This window comes from Mirounga angustirostris, unplaced genomic scaffold (genome assembly GCF_029215605.1).
Source record: "Mirounga angustirostris isolate CCGP_5_RB_7025 unplaced genomic scaffold, mMirAng1.0.hap1 SCAF_13, whole genome shotgun sequence".
Taxonomy (NCBI): Eukaryota; Metazoa; Chordata; class Mammalia; order Carnivora; family Phocidae; genus Mirounga; species Mirounga angustirostris.
The window spans coordinates 86,228,462-86,254,529 of NW_026991721.1; the positions used below are offsets into that span (position 1 = coordinate 86,228,462).

A 26,068-nucleotide genomic window follows, 5' to 3' on the forward strand; every position below is an offset into this window, starting at 1 on the left:
CCATCAGGCTAATCAGGCAGGCACACACTTCCCCTGCTGAAATAAAACAGAAATCATTGCTCCGCAGGGCTGGCGGGTTAACCCTGGCGCTGCCAGAGACGCGGGCGCGGCCGAGCGAGCCGGGAGGTAGGTAGGGCGTCCGAGGACGAGGATCAGAGTTTTTAAATGCCGATCCAGGCAGGGAGGAGAGGAGAGAGGAGTGGACTCCCTGGGCCTGAATGCCTTCCATTCAGTCTGTGGTAGCGCATCTGCCCCAAGCCGGGCTTTGGAAAGAGATGGTTGGAACACAAGAGATTCTGCACTGAGATGGAAGTTTTGCAAGAGGTCGGAGGGAGTTCTAGGTAGGTCAGGGAGATGGAGAGATAGGGAAGGGAGCCCAACGCTCGACCCAGAGCACACGTGTGGATTGTCACTGTTTAGAAAGGAGAGCGAGGGTTTAGTGGGAAGGATTCAGGTCAAGGTTATAGCCCTGCCACCTACCCGCTCTGCAACCACGGGCCAAATCCCTGAGCCCTTCTGAGCCCCAGTTTTCTCATTTGTAATATAATAGTGCCTACCTCACAGAATTATGGTGGGGAACAAAACACCGCATTGAATGTGGAAATGGCAAACACCAAAGCATGGCTCTCAATTTATGATTTCATAGATTGCTGTAAATTGATCAGGTTCCTCTCTCCCTCCTCTGCCTCCTTCCTTTCTCTTTCCCTTCCTCCTTCATTTCTTGAGCCTGCCTGCCTTCCTTCCTCCCTTCCCTTCCCTTCCCTTCCCTTCCCTTCCCTTCCCTTCCCTTCCCTTCCCTTCCCTATTAAATACCTTGCTTCAGCGTCCACCTTCACTCACTGGCCCTGTTGCTGCCTGTCTGGAGAGCATAAATATGGCATGGGCCAGAGTTCATAGGTCAAACATGAGACCTAATTGCACTGTGAGAGAAATTACCTTTCCACTGATGTATAGGGCAACCTTTGGCTGCCAGTGTGAGTGGTCCAGCAGCTCTCAGTTCAGACCCTGCCCCCATCTGACCGATTAGTCACGGGACCATCCCCTCTCCCGGATCACTATTTTTCAAAAATAGGGGCGTGCCTTCCCCACTCCATTTCTGAACACCCCAGTTCCATTCACTTACCACCTCCGAAAAAAATGTTTGATTCTTTTGGACGTTCTTGCTGTTGAAGAAAATAAGCCTTTGGAACCTCTGCTCATCCTTGCAGGGGACATTTACAAAACAAGACAACAGAGCTACGAACTCCTGAAGTTGTTTTGTGTCTTTCCCGGTGTCTGCTCAGATTTGCTGCCCGGCTGCTTGGGAAACGGGGGTACCGGGCATGTAAATACCCACAGAAGCAGGGTTCTAGTCGCCTTTGCTGTTCTCTTGATTTCTTACCTGCTTCCTACATTTTTTTTTTTTTTTAAATCAACCCTGACAACTTTCTGCCAAGTCTCAGAACAGCAGATCCTCATAAGAGCAGGGGTGCTTGAGCCGGCTGAGCGTCCAAAATGTGCAATCCTTCCGCAGTGGTGTACAAGGAGTTTCCGAAGGGTCTGTAGCTTTCCTCGGATTCTCTGAGTGGTCTGGGACCCCCAAGAAAAAGTGAAGAACTACTGGCCAGGACAAAAGGGACTTTAGTATCCCCTGCAGCATTTAAAAGCATGGTGTATATAGAGAGTATGCAAAGCCTATTTTGTGGAACTGGATTGAATTCCGTGGTAGGAGCTTCCCCCTTATCAATCCCTCCTCACCGCTCTGGTCAGTCCCGAAAGAGTGTATTTAAATCTGGAAGCGGATTCTATCCCATTGTGCCAGAGACACTGGGCATTGAAGCCTTGACTGAAGACCAGCCATATTTCTCCTTTTTTTTTTTTTTTTTTCCCTTTCAACATCCCCTTTTATTTCGTGCTCCACAGAATGAGCTCTGCAAATGTCCGTGGAGGTTATGGACCTGTGGCCTCTCTACTGTGGGGGGGGGGGGGGGGGGGGGGGGAGGGGGAGGGGAGCATTTCAGGCTCCTCCAGAGCGACAGGGGAGAGTCACACTGTGATCTGTTTCTCACAGACGTGCCTCTAGTGATAGACTTTCCCAGCTGCCGTGTGTGTGTGTGTGTGTGTGTGTGTGTGTGTGAAGGGGGAGAGTGAGTGGTAGAAACACTGCTTCTGAAGGGGGCAAGAGTCCAGAGCTCACACCCCCCCACCAACAATGTGTACAAAAACAACCATGGCGCCCACATACGCCTCCAGATGCTTCATACCCCCACCCAACTGCCTCCAACTCTGGGCTCCCTGCAGGATCTCAACCCCCATTTCTGATCTTTGGCTTCTTGTGGAACCACTAACTGTTCTATCTGCTGTCACAGCCTGGCTTAGTCAGGTGGAGACCATTTTCAGAAGTTTCAAATCTAGGGAGAGAGATGACCCCACCCTAGATCAGCTCCTTTGAACTGCCCAGTGACAGCTTAGCATTTCCTTCTTCTTTGGTCAGGACAGATGGACATTCTTCACTGAACAGGGCTTAGGGCTTACATGACGTTGATAAGTTGAATGTCGGGTTTTATAAGGAAAGTAGCTGAAATGTCTGTGGTCCTGCTCCTGGAGAGTTAAGGGAAGCCTGGAAATAACAGAAAACTGGTTGCTTCAACCATACCTGAGATATTCAGGCATTTCATCAGTACTTTGTGCTTTGAAAATCTGAGTTTAAAATTCCTGAACAACAACACTAACCTATCATGATGCAAAGTTTGCTTGACTCTTGGTAGGTTTTTTTTTTTTTTCCCCAACATAATTCAGATCCCTCAGAATTTCCAGTTAGATATCTGTGCCTATCTCTATTTCTGTAGATTCTCTCCTGATTAATAAAAAAATTAAGAATATAGAGTAAAAATAGTTCATATCCCATTCTTGTTCAATTTTAAATAATCTTATTGTAGCAAGTCCGGAGAGAAGGCCTGCCTTCTTTCTAGAACAACTAGAGAGGAGGAGTAATTGTCATTCATTAAATACTTTCTACATACTAAGAATCACACCTGTGTGGTGATTTTACTCTTAAAACATTCCTCTGAGGGGGCGCCTGGGTGACTCAGTTGGTTAAGCGACTGCCTTCGGCTCAGGTCATGATCCTGGAGTCCCTGGATCGAGTCCTGCATCGGGCTCCCTGCTCGGCAGGGAGCCTGCTTATCCCTCTGACCCTCCCCCCCTCTCATGTGCTCTCTGTCTCTCTCATTCTCTCTATCTCAAATAAATAAATAAAATCTTTAAAAATAAATAAATAAAAAAACCAAAAACATTCCTCTGAGGATGATATTATGACCCATTTTACAGATGAGATGAATGAGGCTCAGAGAGGTAACTTGACCTCCCAAAGAAGTCTAACTATAATTCTGAGAGGGAGAGGGTCAGTAAAACCGGGATCCTACTGCAAAGCCCATGCTCTGACCTTGATGCAAACTTGGCCTGCCCCTAAAATGTTTTTTTAGGTCTTCATTGTTGCCTCATCCCTAGTGGCTAGTGTCCATCCTAGAGGGTAGGAGAATATAAGCTTTCCTCATTGTCCCACAAACCAGAGACCCATGAAAATCTTAGAGCTGAATAGAGAAAATGAGCCTGTGTAGCCTATCTTTTTGGATCTTCTCTCTTCCTTTGGGTCTGACATCGGGCATGAAGGAGCTCGGTCGTCTACAGGGCCCATTGGGAGAGTGGGTTTTCCTTTGCTGGGCATTCCCTTAGGGTCTGTCCCCTCAGCATCACACCCCCTTTGCCCCCTTTCTCCTTCTCCACCAGCTAGCTTTGGGAGCAGACAGAGTCACTGAGCAAGACTAAACCCTAAGAAGTTTGTGAAAGGTAAATAAATAAAATCTTAAAAAAAAAAAAATAAAAAAATGGGGCACCTGGGTGGCTCAGTCGTTAAGCGTCTGCCTTCGGCTCAGGTCATGATCCCAGGGTCCTGGGATCGAGCCCCACATCGGGCTCCCTGCTCCACGGGGACCCTGTTTCTCCCTCTCCCCCTGCTGCTCTCCCTGCTTGTGCTCTCTCTCTCTCTGCCAAATAAATAAATAAAATCTTAAAAAAAAAAAATAGAAAAAAAGAAAAAAGAAGTTTGTGAAAGGTTATACCCTCGAAGCCATCCGCAATGTACACAGCACGTGCTGAAGTTTACACAGACTTCTCAGACCTCTGAATAGAGGGACTAATTGTGGGGAAGCTGCTTTTCAGCACACAGGATGGGCTGTTCTCTGTGGGTTTTACTATCAAAAGGCTTTTAAAAGTGCAGTGTAGCCATTGTTGAGTATTTCACAATGAATTAAATACCATTTTTCTCCCCGCAGCTGTTCCATGTGAGTGAGCGTAGAGTGCTTTTTTTTTTTTTTTTTTTCCTCCTGGCAGAAGACGTCTGCTGTATAAACCTAAGCACTGGGGTAATGAGATTATTTGTGTGCGAATTCTTTAGGAAAAGCATTTCTTTATTTTAAACTCAATGATGTGATTCGGGCTTGCTGCTCTGGAGATGGGAGAGGGGGAGCCTTGGAAGAGAATGGAATTGAAATGTCTCTGAGCAGAATTGGGAACAGGCAGGGGTGAGGGGCTCCGGGATGAGGCTTCTAAACCTCAGTGCATTTATCCGCAATTCCCCCGGGGGCGGCCTGCCTCTCCCAGCGTTACTGGCTGGGCTGCAGAGGAGGGAAATTCCATATTCTTCCTTCCTTTCCTTTCCTTTTCCTTCCTTTCCTTTTCCTTCCTTCCTTCCTTCCTTCCTTCCTTCCTTCCTTCCTTCCTTCCTTCCTTCCTTCCTTCCTTCCTTCCTTTCTCTTTCCTTCTTTTTTCTTTTCTTTCTTTCTTTCTTTCTTTCTTTCTTTCTTTCTTTCTTTCTTTCTTTCTTTCTTTCTTTCAACAATTAATCACTTTTCCATCTGCCCTTTCAGCATTTCTTCCTGATCTCACAAGTTTTAATGGAATTGAAGGAACATTTGTTTTGCTCTCTACCTGTTTTTATATCAGAGAGCACTTAAAAACTTGAAATTACAGGGGCACCTGGGTGGCTCAGTCGTTAAGCATCTGCCTTCGGCTCTGGTCATGGTCCCAGAGTCCTGGGATCAAGCCCCACATAAGGCTCCCTGCTCAGTGGGAAGCCTGCTTCTCCCTCTCCCACTCCCCCTGCTTGTGTGCCCTCTCTTGTGCTCTCTCTCTGTCAAATAAGTAAATAAATAATTTAAAAAAACAAAAAAACTTGAAATTACAATGAAGTCTATAAGGAAAACAGCTTTCCTCTAACACTTAGGATGGTCTCTACAGTTAGGACAATATTCAACCTTACTGGTGCTGTGACATCCAGTGCTACACCAAATGTCCTTTCCTCTTCCCTTGCTTGACTTACTTTTCCCCTTCAAATTATTCATGGCCTTTCATAGAAATCAAGCTTCAGGTAAGCAGTGAGTTGGAACGAAGTATAAAATCAATTACGATGGAAAACTATGCAGATTTAACTCTTCATAATGTATCATCAGGGAGTTACCAGATGGTCTTTAGATCCATTGAAGACTAAGGGGGAAAAATGGGAAAAAATGGGAAAAGAGAGGTTTAGATTAGCTATGGTGAAATTTAACTCTGAAATCCATTATTAAAGGAGTTTGTGAATTGCCTATCCCCTCAAATATCTTTCAGGATATTTCAGAAGTAGCTTAAGTCATTTTTTATTATCCTTCTGCTCCTATCACATAGAGACGAAAATTTAAAAACCTTTTAAGGGAACTTCAAGGGAGTGTTTTAGGAATCTATCAAGTGGGAATGAGCAGGTCAGATATGAAAAGAAAGCTATTGATTTCGAGAATAATCTTTTAGTTCTGCTTCAGTGAGTGAAGCAAAAAGGGGACTCAGCTAGGCATGAGACCTCAACCAATAAGATTTGGGGGCAAAGGACTGAGGGTTTGAAATGTCCTTCTGCATTTTTCCCATTGTTATTGTTCACTTATTCTTTTCACTACCCATATTTCCCGATATCTGTGGCAGGTCGGCAGGTGGAAATTAATCATTCTCCCCTCCCCCCAACCGAAGTGGAAGACCTGCTGGAAAAGCGAGAGAGAATCTGTGTGGTTTGGGTTACTTTATTTTTTTAAAAATATCTTTGAAAGATTTTATTTATTTATTTGAGGTAGAGAGAGAGTGAGAGAGAGAGCATGAGCAGGGTGGCAGAGACACAGGGAGAAGCAGACTCCGCTCTGAGCAGGGAGCCCGATGTGGGGCTCCATCCCAGGACCCTGGGGTCATGACCTGAGCTGAAGGCAGACGCATACCTGGCTGAGCCACCCAGGTGTCCCGGTTTGGGTTGCTTTCAAACACATAATAATTTACCTCTTTCTGGCTGGGAACTAGTACTTTGCCATGTGCAGATATGCCAGACTTTTTTTTTTTTTTTGGTAATAATAATTATAAAAATAATCCATCCCTTTAAAGAAAATTTGTAAATTAAAGAATACTTTAGGGGGAAAGGGCACTTCAATTTCATCAGTTAATGGTTAATGTTAAAAAGTCTACTCCATGAATATTTTCCTGTGAATAGTTCACCTGGATATCACACAGTTGTCTCAAAGTTACACCTGAGCTCATCCCTTTCTCTCCTGCTCCGTAACGCGACCTAGACCCTCCATCCTGTCTTGGCGAAAGTCAAACGATCTACCAATCACCAGCCTAGGAAACTAGTAGTTAGTATTGATTCCCTCCTTTCTGCCTTAACCCTTATGTTGTTTGAGGCTCGTGGCAGAAATATGGCTCAATTAACTTAAATTGAAGAGGGAATTTCTTGACTCAGAACTGAGAAGTTCCAGAAGAGCCAGCCTGGGGAACCCTAGGATAGAAATAATCTTGTCAAGTCTCTTGCCCTCCTCTTCCTAGGTCTCTTTCTTCCTTTCTTACTCTTCTTTCTCCTTCCTTCTCTCTCTTTAGCTCGTGTCTTCTTGTCTTTCCTAGAAGGGAAGTGGGAGGGCTCTGGTAGCAGAAGAGGGGAAAACTCTAGAGATACAAAAGTAGCAGATGATCACCATATCCTCATACTGAGTTGGACACAAGTCCTGTCAATCTTATCTTCTAAATATCTCTTGAATTTATGAGGACTATTATTATTATTACAATTATCATCAATCTCTTAGTTTAGGTCCCAGTTGCATTCCCCCAATACTGGTGAGTAGCTGAATTGTAGATTATCTCACTATGTTGCAATTACTGATTTTTGTCTTTGCTGCTCATCTATATGTACCTCGAGGGTAGGCCTTTGTCCTGGTCCTGTTCCTAGTCTAGTACCTGGCAGAGTAGCTGGATTGTCACAGGCACTCAGTTGAGGTTTGTTGGATAAACAAGACAGGGTTATGAGATTCATCTGTCAGGATGATTTTATTTTATTTTATTTTATTTTTATTTTTTTTAAAGATTTTTATTTATTTATTCATGAGAGACAGAGAGAGAGAGAGGCAGAGGGAGAAGCAGGCTCCCAAGGAGCAGAGAGCCCGATGTGGGACTCGATCCCAGGACCCTGGGATCATGACCTGAGCCGAAGGCAGACGCTTAACCATCTGAGCCACCCAGGCGCCCTGTCAGGATGATTTTAAAATCAGTTAAGAAGTTACTAAATTAAAACAAAACAAAGAAACAAACAAAAAAAAAACACCCTAAACTCTTCAGAACAAAATCCAAAGATTGTTCCAGAAGGCTCTTTGTCTTCAGTTTCTCTCCCTCTAAGCCAAAGGAATTTACCGTTTATTTCCATAGTCCCAGTGCTTAGCCCAGTACTTGCCATAGAGCAGAGGATGTGATAAATATCTGTATCCTGGTTGTCCAAACTCGTCAGAGCTACTGGTAGGGTGGTTGGTGTTTTGGTCCTCAGTTGGACCAGCGGTAATTCAAGGTTTTTGACGGTTTAGGGTCTTGGCTACAGTAGAACACTTTTATTCTGTCTGTCATCAATCAACACTTTGTTGTGGAGCCTTTATTCTGCATGAGGTATTGGGCATACAAAGTAGGGTGGCGCATTTGTCCTCAAGGAGTATCAACATAAGCTGGGTGGGAAGCTAAGACAGACATACACATGATGGGCAGCCAGGTGAGCATCAGGAGAGTGGGAATTACAAGAATATTCCTACTGCACACTAGAGTAAGGAGAGACCTAGGCAACCTGGTCCCCCCTCTGGCCTCTTTGCAAATTATGGGAAAGTGAAGATACAGAGCGTTTGCCTTGAGGGAGCACTCATTTGTCCAAACTTGGTCAGCAGAATGAGGATGGGGAGTTTCATTTGAAAGGGGGTTGTTTTACTGATGTTTAGAATAGTGGTCACTCTTGCTCTGCTTTATGTATCCTAGTTCACTGTTATTCTTTCCTTCTTCACCCTGTGTTGATTTTCACCTCCCTGGCCCTCATCTCGCCCCTCCTGGGCCTTCCTGACTGCCTTCAGAGATGAGTTCAGACTCTACTCGGGCCTCCCAACCTGAATGAAATGTTCCATTCGTTAGGTCTGCTGCTCCTCACTTCATTAGCGTTCCTGATGTTTATAAAGCCAGGAGATAATATTTTTAGGTTCCATTTGGAGTTTCCCTGGGCAGCCTCTCTCTGAGCCACTTAGGAAGTTTAGAAAAGAAGGTCATGGAAATGTTAGATGTTTTTCCACTGAACTTTGGTTAAGCAAATGGTCTTGAGATGCTGTTCATAGACTCCACTGGGCAGGCTTTACTGGATGATAGGAAATTCTTTCTCTCCCTTTTATTTGTCTTGACTTCACCTCTGGAAAAGCAGAGGGTTGTTGTGGTTGTTTTTTTTTTTTTTTTTTTTTTTTTGTCAGTTTTGAGATGAACTTTATTGAGACATAATTCACATACTATACAATTCACCCATTTAAAGTGTACAATTTAAGGGTTTTAAATATATTCACAATATTTCACAAACAGCACATAATTTAATTCTAGAATGTTTCTGTTTCTCTTAAAGGAAATCCCATACCCGTTAGCAGTCAGTCCCGTTCTCCCTCATCCCTCACACCCCTATGTGCTAGTAACTACTGGTCTAATTTTTGTCGATAAATTTGCCCATTTTGGCCTTCTCTTGCAAATACAGTCTTACAATATGTGACCTTTTGTGGCTGACTTCTTTGACTATTTTCAAAGGTTATCCATGTTGTACCATTTATTAGTACTTCATTCTTGTTCATCACCAAATAATATTCCATTACGTGGATATGTTACATTTTATTTACCCATCATTTGATGGACAGTTGAGTTGTATTCACTTTATGTCTGTTATACGTAATGCTGCTATGAACATTCACATATACGTTTCCATGTGAAACTATGTTTTCATTTCTCATGGGTTTATACCTAGAAGTGGAATTGCTGGGTTATATGGTGACTTATGGAACTGACAAAGTATTATCCAAAGTGGCAGCACCATTTTACATTCCTGCCAGCAATGTACAAGGGTGCCAATTTCTACATATCCTCACCAATATGTATTATTGTCGTCTTTCTGATGGCTTTCATAGTGAATGTGAAATAGTATTTCATTCCGGTTTTGATTTGATTTTTCTTACTAACGGTCTTGAGCCCCTTTTTTACCTGTTTATTGGCCATTTGTATTTGGAGAAATGTCTGTTTAAATCTATGCCCATTTTTTTTTTAATTGGGTTATCTTTTTACTACTGAGTTATAAGAGTTCTTTATATAGTCTGAATATAAGTTCTTTATCGGATATATACTTTGCAAGTATTTTCTCCCTTGATATGGGTAATCTTTTTACTTTTTTGATGTTTTGGTTTGCAGCACCAGTGTTTTTAGCCTGATTTATGTATTTTTTCTTTTGTTTCACAGCTAAGAAGTCATTGACTAGCCCAGGTTATGAAGATTTACTCTTATATTTTCTTGTAAGAGTTTTATAGCTTTAGTTATTACATTTAGGTCTATGATCCACTTTGGGTTAATTTTTGTGCATAGTGTGAAGTAAGAGGTCCAATTTCTTTCTTTTGTATATGTATAGCTCATTGTCTCAGCACTATTTGTAAAAAGAGTTTTCTTATCCCGGGGCGCCAGGCTGGCTCAGTCAGTAGAGCATGCAACTCTTGATCTCAGGGTCAAGAGTTCAAGTCCCACATGGGGCACAGAGTTTACTTAAATAAGTAAAAATTTTTCTTATCCTATTGTCTTGGCATTCTTGTAAACAGATATTTTTAAATACATAGGCCACCTATGTATTTCTTATCTATGGCATAGATAATCATTTGTATTAAGTGGTTCTTCAACATTGCTCACTGTGATGAATATTTTTTGATGGATAGTGAACTTAGTGAGTTGAGGATGCCTGAGTTCTAAGTCTGGTTTGGAATGTGATTTTTCAAAAATTTTGAACCTAAAAAGAAATTGCCATTTATTGTTTATTTTGAACCAGACACTGTTAAATATTTTACATATATTATCTTATTTAAATCTTACCAAAAAATCCTGTGAGTCCATTTTATAGAGGAGCAAGCCAAGCTTTATATAGTTGAAGTAACTTGCTAAAAGTTACACTGTTAATAAGTTACAGACCCCAATTTTGAGCTCAGGTTAGCCCGACTCCATAGCCTAATATTAAACTCTGTGCTGGGCCTTGCACAGGATCTATGAAATAATAATTACCAGGAAAAAGCAGCAGAAAGCGGCCACTATGTGTGCAGTTAGTGAAGAATGCAAAATCTAAAAATCTAGTTATGCTAAATGGTTATCAATTTCCTCATCTCTAAAGGGGAACATAACACTTTCCCCTTACCTCTTGTATTACAATTAAACTAAAACAAACAGTATTTGATTTTTAAGTTACTTCAGTGTGTTTCTTTTTCTTTCTTGGTGTACTCTTTTTAAGTCTTGGGGATGTTAAGAGGAGTCAATAAAGCAAAGGATCAATCAATCAATCAATCAATCTCCTAGAATTTCTTTAACTCCAAAAAGAAAAAAATCAGACTTTTCTAAGAAAATTTTATGAAGTCATTTTATGAATTAATTGTATAAATCTCATTTAATGCTGTTTGTTTCTCTAAGACATTAATATTGATATTTCTCTTTTTGCTTTTTTTGGTCTTATTTTTGATAGATCTCAAAAGAGTCACTAAGAGTTGTCTGGCAAATATTCTGAATCTATAGAGTTTGCCATAAATAAGACTTCTAATAAAATTAGTATATTCAATTTGGGCATCTTGAAAGAATAACCACAGTGTCGATAAATATTATATCTGCAATCAACCCCCCCCCCCCAGTTCTCTTCCTATCCCTCTTCTCTCTCTCCCTTCTTTCAGGTGCTCACTTGGCCTTTGGTGAAGAATGGGGGTATGTGACTTTAGGAAAATGGAACATTTCCCAGAATGTATTGTTTGTGCATTTGTAATGTATGTCCTACTTGTCCTGAAGTCACTATTGGAACATGTTATTATAAAATCCCAGTATACATATATAAATAGAAAAAAGACAATTTAGAAATATGTGTTTTGTGACCAGCTGCTCTTCCTTCTAATGCTTCCCAACATTTTCCTGCTGCAGCTGTGAGGGAGATATGTAGTAGACATTGAGTGTTCTGAGCACAGAGCTTACTCCATGTCAGTTTCCCTTGCCTCTTAGTTCCCATGGGAAGGGGGCTGAGTCCTTCCTCCCCTTTCCCTTAATCCAGACCCTGATTTCATTCTTCCTCTCTTTCATCCTTGTGCTCAACCAGATGCATCACTTGGGACCCTACTCTATCCACCTCCCAATGATGGGAGCTTCACTTATTTCTATTTTGAGTGAAGATGGGTGGGATTAATGCATTGATAATCTCTTCTCCACCGCACCATGCCTTCCCTCCTTCTCCCTCTCACCCTTTCTTGGTGGGAAAATAAGGACTCAGATGGTTTATGGTCCATAAGTGATAAAAGGTCTAATAAGAAATCCAACAAATGCAGACAAAAGACTTGGCGGGCAAAAACCACATTTAAAGATCTCTAAGTAATAGGTGAGAAAGATGTGGGACATATGAATAGTTTGCAAGAGTCGAGCAAACATGTGTCTTCAGTATTTTGCCCAGCTCTCGTGGATCAGAGTTGAGCAAAAACAATGGAGAGTCTCTCCACCCTGGACAGACACTGGCATGCTGAGGGCTGGGATGCATGCCCTCCTCCTAGACATATCTCAGAGGTGCTGGGACATGATGCTGATGGAAGTGCTTTGTGACCTTCCAGGCCAGACAAGGGAAAGTACTGCTGTTCATTCAAGGAAAGGAGCCGTGCTTACTCACATTCAGTTCTGAGGTTTGGCACATAAAGGATTTAAAAGGACCCAAACTCTATGAAGGTAGCGTGACATGGATGTCATGGATGTCTTCTGGTTGCTCTTCTTAGGGATCCCATTTGCAGAGTTACATGGCCAGCTTACTCTGATGTCATTGCTTAAACAACCTGCTAACTGGAATGTATTGACATGAACTATCAACACGGCTGCAATGTACCGTCAATTCTGAACTCTTCCTCCTCCTAATGAGAGGGTTCTTATGTGTCTTGATTTGTCTGTTTTACGGCTTTTAATATTGCTGAAAACCTCAATTGGATTTAGAAAGCAGCCATGTCTCCCTACATAAAGCATGCTATTTTCTAGGACCTTAACAATATTGTGTTTACCCAATGTACCTAATTCTTGTACCCAGTACCTCCATGACAGTACTCACATTTACAAAACATAGTTCTTATCTTATGTTCCTACTCTGTGCTTAAAGTGCATTGATTATATGCATCTGATATTTCTCTTTGATTAATATGGTGGCATTCACACTTACATTCATTTCCAATCATTCTTCCCTTGCTACCATGTTTTCTATTTCTCTTTGTTGTAATAGTTTATTTCTGCCATGTAGTTTCTTTGATCTGTCCTTGATAAATTAACAGGTGTGATTTTTACACACTCAATGCTCAATGGTTGCTTTGTATTCATACCAAGCTGTATCTTGAGGAGTCAGATCTATATAGAAATGCAGGTCTATTTGTCTTCATTTATTATCCAATTTTTACATATCTTAGAGGTCTTGGACGAGTCTTTCTTAAGGCAAGACCTGAGAATGGAGGCACATTGTGGTAAAGTCAAGTAATAAAGAGCTTATTGCCAGCCAGAATCTAATTTTATGGCTTTCAATCCATTATGATCATTATAAAGTGAGCATTCCACTTTAGCAAGTAGGAAGTTGGCCAGAACAAAGTGACTGCCAAATGAATGACAGTGTTTTCTCCCTTCGTTTCAGGTTATAGGTTACAAACGCTTTTGCTGAAATGGTTACCTCTTGCTGTTGTAGGACCATGGAATCTTCCTCCCTGTCTGTCTTTATGACTTGATTTCTCTCTCTGTATGGAAGGTACCCTCAAATATTAGAAAAACATCTTTTTAAAGTTGAGATTGTGATGGGAAAATAACAAGGAAAGAATTAACCCAAAGTCATCATGCTTAGATGTGAATTTATAAACAAATCATCAGGCAATGAGTTTTGCTATGAGGTTTTATGTTTGTTTGTTTATTTATCTATTTATTATTTAAAAAAAAATTTAAGTAAGCTCTACACCCAACGTGGGGCTCAAACCCACAACCCTGAGATCAAGAGTCTTACCGTCCACTGACTGAGCCAGCCAGGCGCCCCAAGGCCGTATGTCTTAAAGATAGTAAGCTGTTTTTAAATGTTTGGGGATTTGGCAGAGTTCAAAATCTCTTGCTACATGCTTTAATTATTTTTTTCTTTTTCTTTCTTTCTTTCTAAAATTTCTGCTAATTTGGAGGCCCATGAGTATTTCATGGAAAACTTAAATGGTATATGGGCTTACTTTATAACTTAATCATCTACTCATCAGTATCGGACATTCAAGAAGATTGGTGAGTCTTCTTAAAAACACTTAGAAGGGAAGATTTATATGGTCCAGTGACTCAATGATATAGAAACCTCAAAAACTAGAGTTGGTTTGAAAAGTTAAGCTCTAGAACTATTAAGCAGATTTAGAAAATGGCTGGCCTGGTCTCTTTCCATTCTATCATTAAAAAAAAAAATGTATCTGAGAAAGTGTGTGCTTGTGTGTGCATGCGTATGAGATCAGACAATTTCTTTTTCTTTTTTTAAAGACTTTATTCATTTGAGAGAGAAAGAGAGAGAGAGAGTGTGTGTATATGATCAGGGGGGAGGGGCAAAGGGAGAGGCAGGGAGAGTATCTCAAGCAGATTCTGCACTGAGCATGGAGCTCAATGTGGGGCCTGATCTCATGACCCTGAGATCATGACCTGAGCTGAAACCAAGAGGCGGACGGACGTTCAACTGACTGAGCCACTGAGGCGCCCTGAGATCAGACAATTTCAGAGAGAGGGAGAACCACGTCGTAAGATAACAGTGCCCTTTTCTAAGCACACAGGACTGGGTGTAGTGAAGCCCGGAGCAGGCCTGAGGCTACCATCTCAAATCACATTTTGTATCAGATGCTTGTTTTATTCACTCATCTATTTTTTCATTATTTCTTTCACTCATTTTTTCAGTTATGTGTTCTTTCAACATTTATTAAGCATTTACTATGTCATTATGTCCAAGTCATTGTATTTTAAGCTGGGAATTACCATTTGAATCTAATATGGTTCCTGCTCTGGAAGGGCTGAACTGGTCAGCAGTGTTGGAAGTGCCCAGTCAGAAGCCTGTAGGTGCTGACTCAGAGGCAGTTTGTTCTGAGAGAGCAGAGGAGGAAGTGCCCGATTTTATCCAGGAAGGCCCAGGAAACCTTCACAGGGGCTGGGGTGGGGGTAGGGAGAAGTGGGGAGGTGGGTAATGTTTGCTTCTTTGTCCTGACAAATGAGTGGGACAGGGGACCAGGGCTTTCCAGAAAGGGCAGAAGGATGTGCACAGAAGTGCGCAGAAGGATGAGGCACCGGGGTGTATTCGAGGGGTCCCCACAAGTGTGGGTGCACTGGGGCACAGTGTCCTTTTATGGGTGGCTGGAAGGCCGGCAGGGGCCAATTTTGGCCTTTTGGTTGGGCTGTGGTTGGATTTTATCTGCTTGCAGTAAGGAGGCTTTGAAGGAATTCATTATTTCTCCATCATGTTTAAAACATTTTGGTTGAACTCTTGTCTCTGCTTTCCTATAGCATACCTTTCCGAGAAGCTCATGCTTCATCGGTGAACCCCGTCTGAGGACTTGTATGGTGGGGAACGGCCTGTGACCCCTGTGTCTTCCCCAGGCTCTGTGACTTCTGTTGCAAGTCCTTCACACGTGCCACCCTTCCAGGGGTGGTGGTGGTGACTTCAGCCCGAAGTGGGTGGATTCCCACCGAAGATTTCACACTGGGACAGAAATTTGGCCCTCCCGTGTCATTCATTTTTTAAAAATAATGCTAAATCATAATAACAGATAATAATAATAATAATAATAGGTAATAATAAATTTTATCTATTCCTTGAAGGCGGAGGTGACTAAAGTCTGAGCTAATGGAAGAATACGGAGCATGAATAAACTCAACAATATTGATAAGATGGCTTTTCAAAGGGGGAACTTAGGAGAAGTGGAACGTTGCCTTGTCTATCTCTAGGCGCCTCGCAGAGAGGTCTTGGACAGAAGAAAGCTAATCAGGAGACCTGCATGGGGAGAGAGGCGTGTTATTTAATTAGCTTTACAATGGGCTGACTTGAAGGCACGTGGTGGCTTTAATAGAGGGAGATAGATGTCCTTTTTTACAGGGCTAATTGTTGGGGAAAAGCAAGGTCTTTGTTCAGACCCAGCATGAGGGCTCTGATCTCTTGGAGCCTAGGGCTGCCCCTGCTTATAATTTTAGACAGAGCTATTCAAGGCTGCTCTGTAGAGAAAAGAAGAACAAGAACAGTATTGTGTATGCAGGATCAGTGCCCAAACCTCCCCAAAGTCACTAGGAAAAAAAAAAGAACGAGAGGACCCAGCCATGTGCATTTTGGAGTATTTCCCCATCATTTATTTGCCACGGTTGTTGGAAAGGGCAAAGCTACACTTTAATCAACTTGGAGCTGAGGTGGGGTGACTTAACCAAACACCCCCAGAAAACCAATTAAGTCCATTTTCCCAATGATGTGGCATTAATCTTGCCAAAATGGAGCAGGCAACGAGTGAGGAGACTTTGTGTGTTCTAATATACCAGCCTGAGTGGCTAGGTGCCAGGCACTGGTGGTGCCAGAATACAAATTATGTAGCTGGTGCCCCCGAAATAGGAAAATCTGGGTTGCTATTGAGCAACACAGAGCCATGAGGGCTCTGACTGGCGGCATAAGGGGCAACGTGAAATACCTCTCCCTGGGGTTCTTTTGGGCCACTGGTCAGCACAGGTTATTGAGGCCAGCAAGTAAAACACTCCATCTGAATTCTGGGGGGCAAGTCCAAGCTTGGAGGAGTGCTACATGGGTCCAGAATTCTGTAACTAAAATGCATGCGTATGGAGCAATAGATGGTTTGAGGTTCAGCTTTACAGCCCAAGTTCAGTTGTTAGAAAACTCTAGCTGTCAGAAAAAGAGATAACCTAGAGAAATGTAAGATGGGAAAACACAAGACAGGACTTCCGTGGAGTGAATGTGGCAATGTACTGCCTAATGGGGGCCGGCTCGAGGAATGCCTCAGACAGCATGTACAAGCTATGTCTTAGATAGGGTGCGAGGTTCTGCTAAGACCACTGATCAGCCAGATGGCCCAAGCCAAGTTCTTGTTTTGCTCCGGTTGTACAGAATCACTGAATGGGTATGAGACCTGCAGCCCGGGGTGGGGACAGTCCAATGTGGGAAGAGTTCCAAGGGTGAATATTTTTCTCTTTGCTGCTAATGTGTAATGTAGCTGTGAACATACGATTAGAACTTCCATAACCGTATGTCACGTCTCTATAATGGGATTCAACCCCCTTTCATCCAAGAGGATGCTGTGATTTGCATACTCAGACCTAAAATAATCTTTATTATTATGTTATGGATTTAATGGCACACACCAAGAGGGATCACCATATCCTAATCTCATCGTGGGAACATTGTATACCACAGCTTGGATTAACTTCTATGAAAATTTTATGTTCACTCAACCCAAAGTCACAATTCTGATTTTTCTAGGGAATAAGAGAAGCAAAGTGTTGTTGAGGGCTCATTCTGCATCAGGCCCAGGGCAAATTACTTAGCACACGTTCATTCTGTCTTTGGTTCAACTCTGTGAGCTGGGCATGATGATCACCTCCATTCTAGAGATGAAGAAATTGAGGCTTTCTGAGGCCAAAGGACTGACAGCTGGAGGGGGGGCAAGCTGAAACTCAACCTTTTGCTCTTAACTACTCTACTACATTGCCTCCTCAGTTATTTTCAAGCTTAAGTGCATTCTATGATGTTAAGACACCAAAGCCCAATAGTCGATTTGACAAGAAACTGCACGTCTTCACATGGGCTATTTGGAAGCAGGAACACTTATTTGGAATTGTCTCTTTACCTCAACACCTCAGCCCAATTCAATTCGATTAAAAAAAAATACTCTCCATGACAGAAAATGTTAGCTCACTGAAAATGAAGAGTATATGGGATGCTGGGCCTCTCCCGGATCTGGGAATGGTTGTTGCCAGCCATCTGGTCTCTCTCAATGCTGTGGAATTCCCTGAAAGAAAAGTCCGTAATCTTTTTGATTTTTGACAATTCTCAACATTATTTAGAATTTTTAATTCCTGGAAAGGGATCTCTCCTGGGAACCTGCCACCAGAGAGCTGACTGCTGTTTATTCTTTCTCCCACAGTCTGTTGCCAGCTCCCCACCCAGCTGCACCTCCCTCCTCCCCTCCCCAGCAGGTCCCTAGTGGCCCTTCCCACCCAAGGCCTTTTTGTGATGAAGTCTTTCAAGATGGTTTCCCAGTCTGGGGAAAACACATGTTTCTGATCAGTCTGATGAAATACATTTCCATTGAGAAGTAACTTCTTTATTTTCTACTTTCTTCGTGTTCCACATTACCTATCATTACCTATCATTTCAAGCCCTGAACGCTTGAAAGTGCTTCACAGTCCTGACTGATTAAATGGTGCCTTCTTGCACGTCACACGTGTCGGATTTGCTTCTCTTCTCTTCACTAACTCTGAGGAGAAAGGTTTTTATTGTATAGAAGCCAATTCAGATAGATGAGCTGGGAGCTGGGGTCTGTTTCACCTCATGTGTCATTGCCAGGACCATCCACTCCATTCTGACTCCTTCCCGAGAGGTGATGTAAGTTGCAGAGCGAGCACAGCTGGCTCCTTACAGATGAGAGAAGGCTTCATCTCTCCTCGGCCCTTAAGAGCAAAGAATTGCATGTGAACTGTAATCTTGGAGAAGTTGACATATCCCTTCTTGAGGCTGTTTCTCAACTGTCAATTTTCTATCAGTGGCATAAGGGGTACTTAGTCAATTCCAAAAATGAGTAATTACCCTGGACACCCTAGAGTTGTTTTTCTGGATTTATGTTCCTGAATAGGTACGGAATTCTGGATTTTGTGTACATTTTTCAGGGCAGTCCATGTACAAAAGAAGATCTGAAACAGCAAGGGAATTTTTAAAAAGTTCTCCGCATTGCACGATTCAGCAGGGGACAAAGGTGGTATTCGTATGAATTCCTTATGACATGATAACATTCAGTGCAGGATGCTAAAGGTGAGACAGATGCTACAGACGTTCCTGAGTAAGATGTTTGTAGACGACCCACAGAATGTTAGAGTTATTGGCTAGGAAGATGTTCTCGGTGTGACACGTTCAATTTTTTCTTGGGCCTCTTCTCATATAATAGGCCCAAGATAAAAAGGACTTAGGTCCTCTGGTTGAGGTGATGTAAAAGAATGTGTGTTCATGATCCTCATCACAGCTTGGTGGTAACTGTGGACCCTAACCGAACCTGTTATTTCCTTGGTTTCTATGGTTTAAGATCAACCTGCTTTTCTGTTGCAATACTTCCATTATCCTGTAGCGGATATAACCAAGTACAGAGAGCAGTGGTCTGCCACAGTCCAGCCGGCAAGAGGGGTTAGGCCTTCTTTAGGTGTTTGGTGTTTTTTTGTTTTGTTTTTGTTTTGTGTGTGTGTGTGTGTGTGTGTGTGACCTGTTTGGTACCAGTGCCTCAATTGGGTCCCTCTGCCCTCCCCGTCCCCACTCCCTCCCCGTTCTCGTTCTCTCACTCTGGGGGATGCCTATGGTATGGCCCGTGCTTCCAGAAACCTGACCAGTTAGAGCAAATTTGACAAGGTAAAGGGGATTTGTAACAGGTACTGACCTCCCTATCAGCATCTGACAGTCTATTCTTCCTCCCAAAGATGGAGATGATGGGGTTCCTTTCATGCATTCTCTTGAATCTTTATGGATATAATGATTGGGCATCTTACCTTCATGATCATCAGTGATATAGAAGATTCAACTTAAAGTTCAGAAGGCCCTAAAGACTGCCTCTGAGCAGCAGAGTGAGACTACAGACAGTAGGTTACATAAAAGTTCAGACTGACAACAAAGCAGCTGGTTGGCTTTGTGGTAAGCCAGATGCCATTTTTCACAAACACCTATACCGAAAATGCTCAGATGAAAAATAAAATGAATATGCTGACCTTCAGCAACATTTTCCTTTACAGGAGGTCAGAGAGGACAGGAGCCCAATAAAACTTCATAAAGATCTTTTCAGCTGGAAAAGCATCACTTGGCTGGGTCTTTGCTCTTGAACTTTGGGCAACCTTGAGTCGCACATTAGACAAAACTAAACAAACAAAGTAAGTAAATAAAATAAAATCGAAGACGGATATCTGAGTTAAAGATCCATATTTGGAATGTGAGGAAGTTACCTGTTCATTAATTAAATCATCAATGGGTTTATTAAGCTCCTGCCATCTTGAGCTGGGTACTGGAGGTTGTGATGGCTCAGGCCGGTTGCTGCCTTTAGGTAGCGTCGGAGGGGACGTGCCCATTCAAATGTTCACTAGGTGTCTGCACAGGCCTCTGAGCGCAAGAGGAGCACCTCGTGGGGATGGGGAGGGAGATTCTTTGCATGCAGCACGTCCACGTGGGGAGAAAGTCTGTCTTTGAGGTCAATTTCCAGCTTGACCTTCCCTTGCATCTTCTGTGTCCTCCTCCTGAGATCCTCTCTCCTCTCTCCCCCTCGATGTCCCATGCAACCTGCCAGCTTGGGAATCTCCTATGGATTTGCTTTATTGTCCTTCCATGGCTGATGGCCATGCAGGTCCTTGAAATGGGCTCAGTGACCATACTGGACACATTACCAGGCTTTAATTTCATTTTGAGATCTTAGGGATTTAAGTCCCCAAATGCCGAGGACATAGAATTGCTGTGACTCCTCATGCCTGTCCCCGACCCCGACTTGTCCTTCCTTTGTTCTCCAAGAAGGTCCCTTGCTAGTGCTTCCTCCTGTACCATCGTCCTTTTTCCCATCAGGATGATTTCTTCTTCTTCTCGTGCTCTCTGCTTCTCCCGCCTCACTTCCAGCATCAAGAACAGGCTGGAGAAATTCTCTGCCCTATCTCTGCTCCTTCATCTCTGGGGGTGCTAGTCTTTTGGGGCAATTGCCTTAGCATTTTAAAATGAAAGGGGGAGGAAAATGGGGAAGATTCCACAATGAAATTATCTTAATTTGAGATTCAGACCACAACTGCAGAGAACATCTGTTTTGAAGTCTGCTGTTGTCTTTGTAACCCAAGAGAAAAGCAGGGTAAGATCAGAGGAAGGCCTTAGCCTTCCACCAGATGAAACCACCTGCAGGCTGGGGAGGGGGCCAGGATTTTGTTCTCCTGGGGTATAGAGCTCCTTGCTAAGAGCCTGCTTCTCTGCTTCTTCAGGTTATTAAAGAACGCTGGTGCTCCTGCCACCTGTGCTAAGGCTATCATCCCTCTACCTCCTCAAGAGGCCAATTTAGGACAATTCAAATTGGAATCCAGATTACATGATCCCCAAAAGCTCATAGGGTAGCCTGCATTCTGCATTATCCAGGCCCAGGAGGGAGCAACAATCCCAGGAAATGGGCTCAGTGTGGGTGTAGAGGAAGCCTCGGAGCCCTGCAGCCTTGATAGGCAGCTCCTCACCTCTTTCTGGGGGAGTAGAGCCCGATTTGCTGCTAGAGGAATACGTGATGTCTAAAGTGGTGGATTTTATAGTGTCGCTTGGTCTGTGGATTAGGCCAATCCATCCCACATTGTTGGGGCTGCAGATGCAGCTGAATGGTTCATAATTACAGTCTAAAGAAACTGCAGACAGCAATAGAGCCAACCCAGACCCTTTCTCTCCCTACAGCCCATGCCAAGCTGGCTCCCACAGGGAATGCTAGTGTGGTTATCCTGCATTGCACTTGCCCAAAGACAACACATCGGGTGCAGAGAACACTGTCAGATTTCCAGAAATTGAGGCTGATCATCTATCTGTTTCTGTGTACACTGGATCCTGCTTTGTGTCTCAAGAGTGTCCCGTAACAGACCACGCTGAATGGCGTGGCTTCTGCAAGTGTGGTATCTGTAGACCCAAGGAGATGCCACGGACAGAACTGCAGTCCCAGGGATACTGTTGTAGGACTGGACATTGTCTTTTTCAGGATGTGTGGCCTTGGGCAGAATGACCTACCCTCTCAAACTCATTTTTTCCCTCTGGTGAGCCGGAGGGCTAGACTTGAAAATCTCTAAGAGACTCCCAGCTAGCTCCAACACATGACAAAGCCAAGATCGAAGATGTTGGCTCTACCGAGGTACCACCCACACGATCTTCCTTCTGAATTTGAACTACGGATTTTCCATGACTCTTAAATACAAATCTGCAGTTTTCTCTTCTAATCAGGTAGTGATGGGATTTCTCAAAGGAGGCCAAAGCTGGGCAAGTTCCCAAATCAGGAACTGAGTGAGGAAGGGGTCTGGAGAGATTTTTAAATTAACATGATCGTTCTCCCTATCTGTCCCTGAAGACAGTTCAGGTAAATAGAGGATGCAAGTTACTCTGCGAAGGGGATGGTCCTAGAGATTGAACAGGATTTCTTGACTATTCTACCTCATCCTGGATCTTAATAGCAGTAACAACAATTTAACTGGGCACGTTTTCTGACCCGGACACCGTGCTAAGTACTTTGCATGCATCATCCCATTTAATGCTCCAATGACCCTAAAAGCAGGGTGCTATTATTGTCTCTACCTTGAGTGTGGAGAAGCTGAGGTTTTGGAGTAAGTGACTTAGGAGCAGAAATTTAGCCAGTTAGCGGGTAGAGCTAGAGTTCAAACCTGAGTCCTACTCCAAGCCTACCCTGCTCACTCTCATCTTTGATTGTGTGTGCCAAGCAGCCCCTAAGTCCTCCCTCTCCCTGCCCCCCTCCCCCCACTACTTCCCCCTAACTAGGGCTCTTCTTATGGCCCATTGTTTATTGTACCTTCTAAACAATAGCTAATGAGTGTGTATTACATGGTCGGGAGAGCCAGGGGTGATTTGATTCCCTGAAACAGAGATGAGGTTGTCACACAAAAAGGTTAAGTGGCTCTGCTGAGGTCACGGAGCCAGCCTGCAGCCCTACAGCTCTGAGCCCGCCACTTGGGTTTTTAAACTGACCCTCAGGCCTTCTGGCATCAGAGTTTAATTAAGAGAGTTATTTTCATTTTCCTTTCGATCTCCAATTTGCCATTTTATTGCTGCTTGATAATGGTAGATATCGAAGCCCCAGGCAGTTTTCTGCCCCACTGTGCTTTTTTTAATGACTCAACTTATCACGGAGAAACCACTTGCTTTAGAGTGAAGTTTTAGAGGCCTGTTTCTAGGTCCCTGTGTGCGACGGGGACTGTTGCCTTTTCTCAGAGAAAAAACAACCACAAATGCAACTCAGACAGGTTGTTAATTGAGGACTTTTTTTTTAATCTTACATTTGAACCTGTAAATCAACATCTGTGAGTCATAAACTTGTTCTGGATCAGCCGTTAGTGGTCTGAATGTTTTTTGCACCTACCTCCAAGACAGCACATTTTAGCTCAAAACTCAGAGGTTCTTTGGTTTGGTGAAGTTTAAGATTCAAGAAAGAGACAAATAACTTATTCTAGCACACTTGTGGAGAGGGAGAGTCTGTCTTCCATGACTGTTTGAAATCTGGTGTATTTTTATCTTTCTTTTTTATTGAGGCTGGTGTGGAGTTGAGGGGCGGAGTAGTAAAGAGAAAGTTAATGTCTTGGACATCTATGCATGTGAGGGAATTCTTATAAAAATGTGACTAGTTGCTCGAGATCATTAATGTCTAACTGCACACCCCTGTCCCCCAACTCTTGCAGCCCTGTTTTGACCCTTATTGACATGAAGTTCCTAGTTTAGGGAGTTTTAGCGCTTGCTGGGTGTAATTCCCTAGGGCTTAGGAATGTTTAAAAATACAATCCTGTTTTCTCCCAAGTGTAGGAGGATCAGACTGCTGCATTACAAACAAAAGCAAGGAAGTATTTCCTTGGTTGATTTTTCTGGAGTGCCTCACAAGTTGGAACAACTTGCCTAAGTAGCTGGAAGGCAAGGCCCAGCTGCTCTTGTTTTGCCGGTGGGGAAACTGAGGCATAAGTGAACCTGAGTGGGCACGAATGCTGGGGAATAGGGGTTCTGCTCTGACGTGGGGGACACAGGGCAGACCTAGGGGCAGAGTAGCTTACATGGTTAAGTTCATCTTCACAAGCCATAGCAGAACCACCTTCACTTAAACCTTTGAGTTAGAGAGAGTTGGTGGCAAAGTAGACGCTCCTAGTGACCAGGAAGTTGATATAGTTCATTACTGAATAGATATTTCCTGAGTGTCTGCAATGTGTCAGGCACTGGGCTAGGGATTGTTTTTTAGGCTCCGGTAAGATAGAAGTGCCATCTAAGTTAAGTAGAACATTTACAAGAATCTACTCATGTCGTAAAGAGAATGCAAATTTCATTTATCAACATTGATTTGATACTTGCAGGCCCGATTGGGTTATTAATATCCCACATTTGTGAACATATTTTAACTTGTTTACATCAGTGCCCCTTGTCCCAAGCGAAGTTTCAGTTAGATCCGAAGTTAGATGCATAATTCGTGATAACTTCACTGTTCACAATCAACCTCAAGTAGAAGGAGATTTCCTGGAGGTCTGTGGCGGCCCCTGGCTATCTCCCCCACCCTCCTGTCTTCCCTAACCCCCTTCCTTGATTCGGACCTTCAAATATTTTGAGCTTCCCTGCAACAGGACTGGGTTACAAAAGGGTGATGGACAAGGTGAGATGTCATTGTTGAAGAACCAAAGGAATGAATTCCCCCACTGCGGGAGTGGAGTGGAAAGTGCTTCCGGTTGGATCCTGGTGGGTTCTTTTAGTGTCTGATGGTGGGGGGTGTTGGCAGCAGGGTTCAGGCTAGCCTGGGGAAGAAAGCTGAAGAGGATTCTGGGGAAGAGAGAAGACTGGCTCTGAGGCAGCTTTGTTTGCAAGTAGAAAAGTACTCACACTTGGATTTAAAAATAACAGCATTTTCTTAACACATCAATAAAACAAGATTCCCCAAAGCAACTCTTGATTTGCTCAGTTCTTTTGCTGATGTATTCAGAGCAGGCAAGGCAGGATGGGTTCAAGATCCTTTCTTTTGCTGCTCCTTTGGACGTGTAAATATCCAATTCATTCTTCCAGCCGTTTCCTCCGGTTTTTTCCCAGGATCAAAAGTGTCTGTTCTTGTCATCTGGAGGCCAGCATTGTTTTCTCACACCTTTTGGAAACACAGCTGGGTTACAACAATCTTTCAAAAATTAGAATTGTCACATACAAATATTTTCCTCTGGTCACTGAAGGACGGGTGTAATCTGAATTTGGAACCCGGAGCCAGAGATTTATTTTCTGTTCCTGGCTCCTTTTCCCATTTGCTGTGGGAAAACTGCAAGTTACTAATGCTTCAAGGAGACAAAACTGGGATTAGGTGAAGGTAAGCAGGTGTCTTAAAACTGATCTGAGTCAGTTGCAGACAAGTGGTGGTAGTTCAACATAGGCTTAGAAATCAGGAAACAGTATTAAAAATAGCTTTCTTTGAGGTTGTTCAGAAAGACTGATGTTTAATCTTCTAGTTAATCAAAGTAGATCTCAATGTCTGGCTCTAGCTATACACGTGAGTCTGTGTTCATTCCTCCAGATTTACTGGTTGATGTGTTAATTAGAACCAACTAGGTCCACTTACGATAACCAAAGTATTAGTGCAGTCATTAATTATCTGGGATCGTGTTGTGGTGTCCGAAGTGTCTGGAATTCCCAAATGGAACAGGGGCTGTGCGTTGTGATTCTGTCACAGCTGCGAATGATGTACTCCAGAAGTTCAAAACCACAGAGCCTCTGCATCACTTTTTTTGCTGGTGGTGGTGGCAGTAGTAGGGTTGTCAGTTTTACCTAGTGGAGGAGAGTTTGTGAAAGGAAAGGCCAATGGCGACATAATTAGAGGAACAGAATAATCGCTTCCCCTAACACCCAACTGCTGCTCTAGGTAAACTGGACGCTTACGGAAGCCCATGACTGGATTCCAGTTTGGGGGCCCTGTTCGCTGCTCTCCCCATAATACATAAGCATTTGGGCCTTTGTTTTGGGGTCTCCCGTAGGCTGCTTTGGGCTTGATCCTTCTCAAGGTCCGCGAGAATTCTGCTCAGGAACGCTGCCTCCGGCTTTTCCTAACTTATTTCTTAATCATGACACGGGGGGGAGGGGGGGTCTCTGAAAAATCGAAGGCTTCTCCAGAAACAGCACCGAATCCTGACTCACTAACCGGCGAGAGTCCAGGACTCCCAAAGCCCTTGGAGGACACTGGCTCCAGAACCCCCTGCGCCCGCTCGCACGCACGCCCCTTCCTCCGCATGCCTCACGTCCTGTGTGTCAGTCTTTGTGAATGAATGATGTACACGCACTCGGAAAACTATGCTGCTACTGGGAAGGGGGCAGGAGCGGGTGACCAAGTCCTCAAGAATGCGTGGCGAATCAGACGGACTTTCCCGAAACGGCCGCGGCAGCCTCTGCCACCCAGCCTGCTCGCGCGCTCTGGGCCCTTCCCGGCCGGGCAGCGGGCTCTGCGCCCTGCCGGCTCCGCGCTCAGCTATCCGCTGCCCGGCG

General features: G+C 43.6%; 1 protein-coding gene and 1 long non-coding RNA gene across 3 annotated transcripts in view; one reads left to right on the plus strand and one right to left on the minus strand.

Annotated features, from left to right (window-relative positions):
• ETS1 (ETS proto-oncogene 1, transcription factor) overlaps positions 1-26,068 on the plus strand; it is a 116,404-nt gene that overhangs the window by 23,694 nt on the left and 66,642 nt on the right. The window lies entirely within an intron of this gene.
• On the minus strand, positions 22,682-26,063 carry LOC135362406 (uncharacterized). Its single transcript, XR_010407035.1, has 3 exons — positions 25,469-26,063; positions 25,152-25,357; positions 22,682-24,689 (listed from the first exon to the last, which is right to left on the minus strand). It is a non-coding gene; the product is annotated as an uncharacterized LOC135362406 (long non-coding RNA).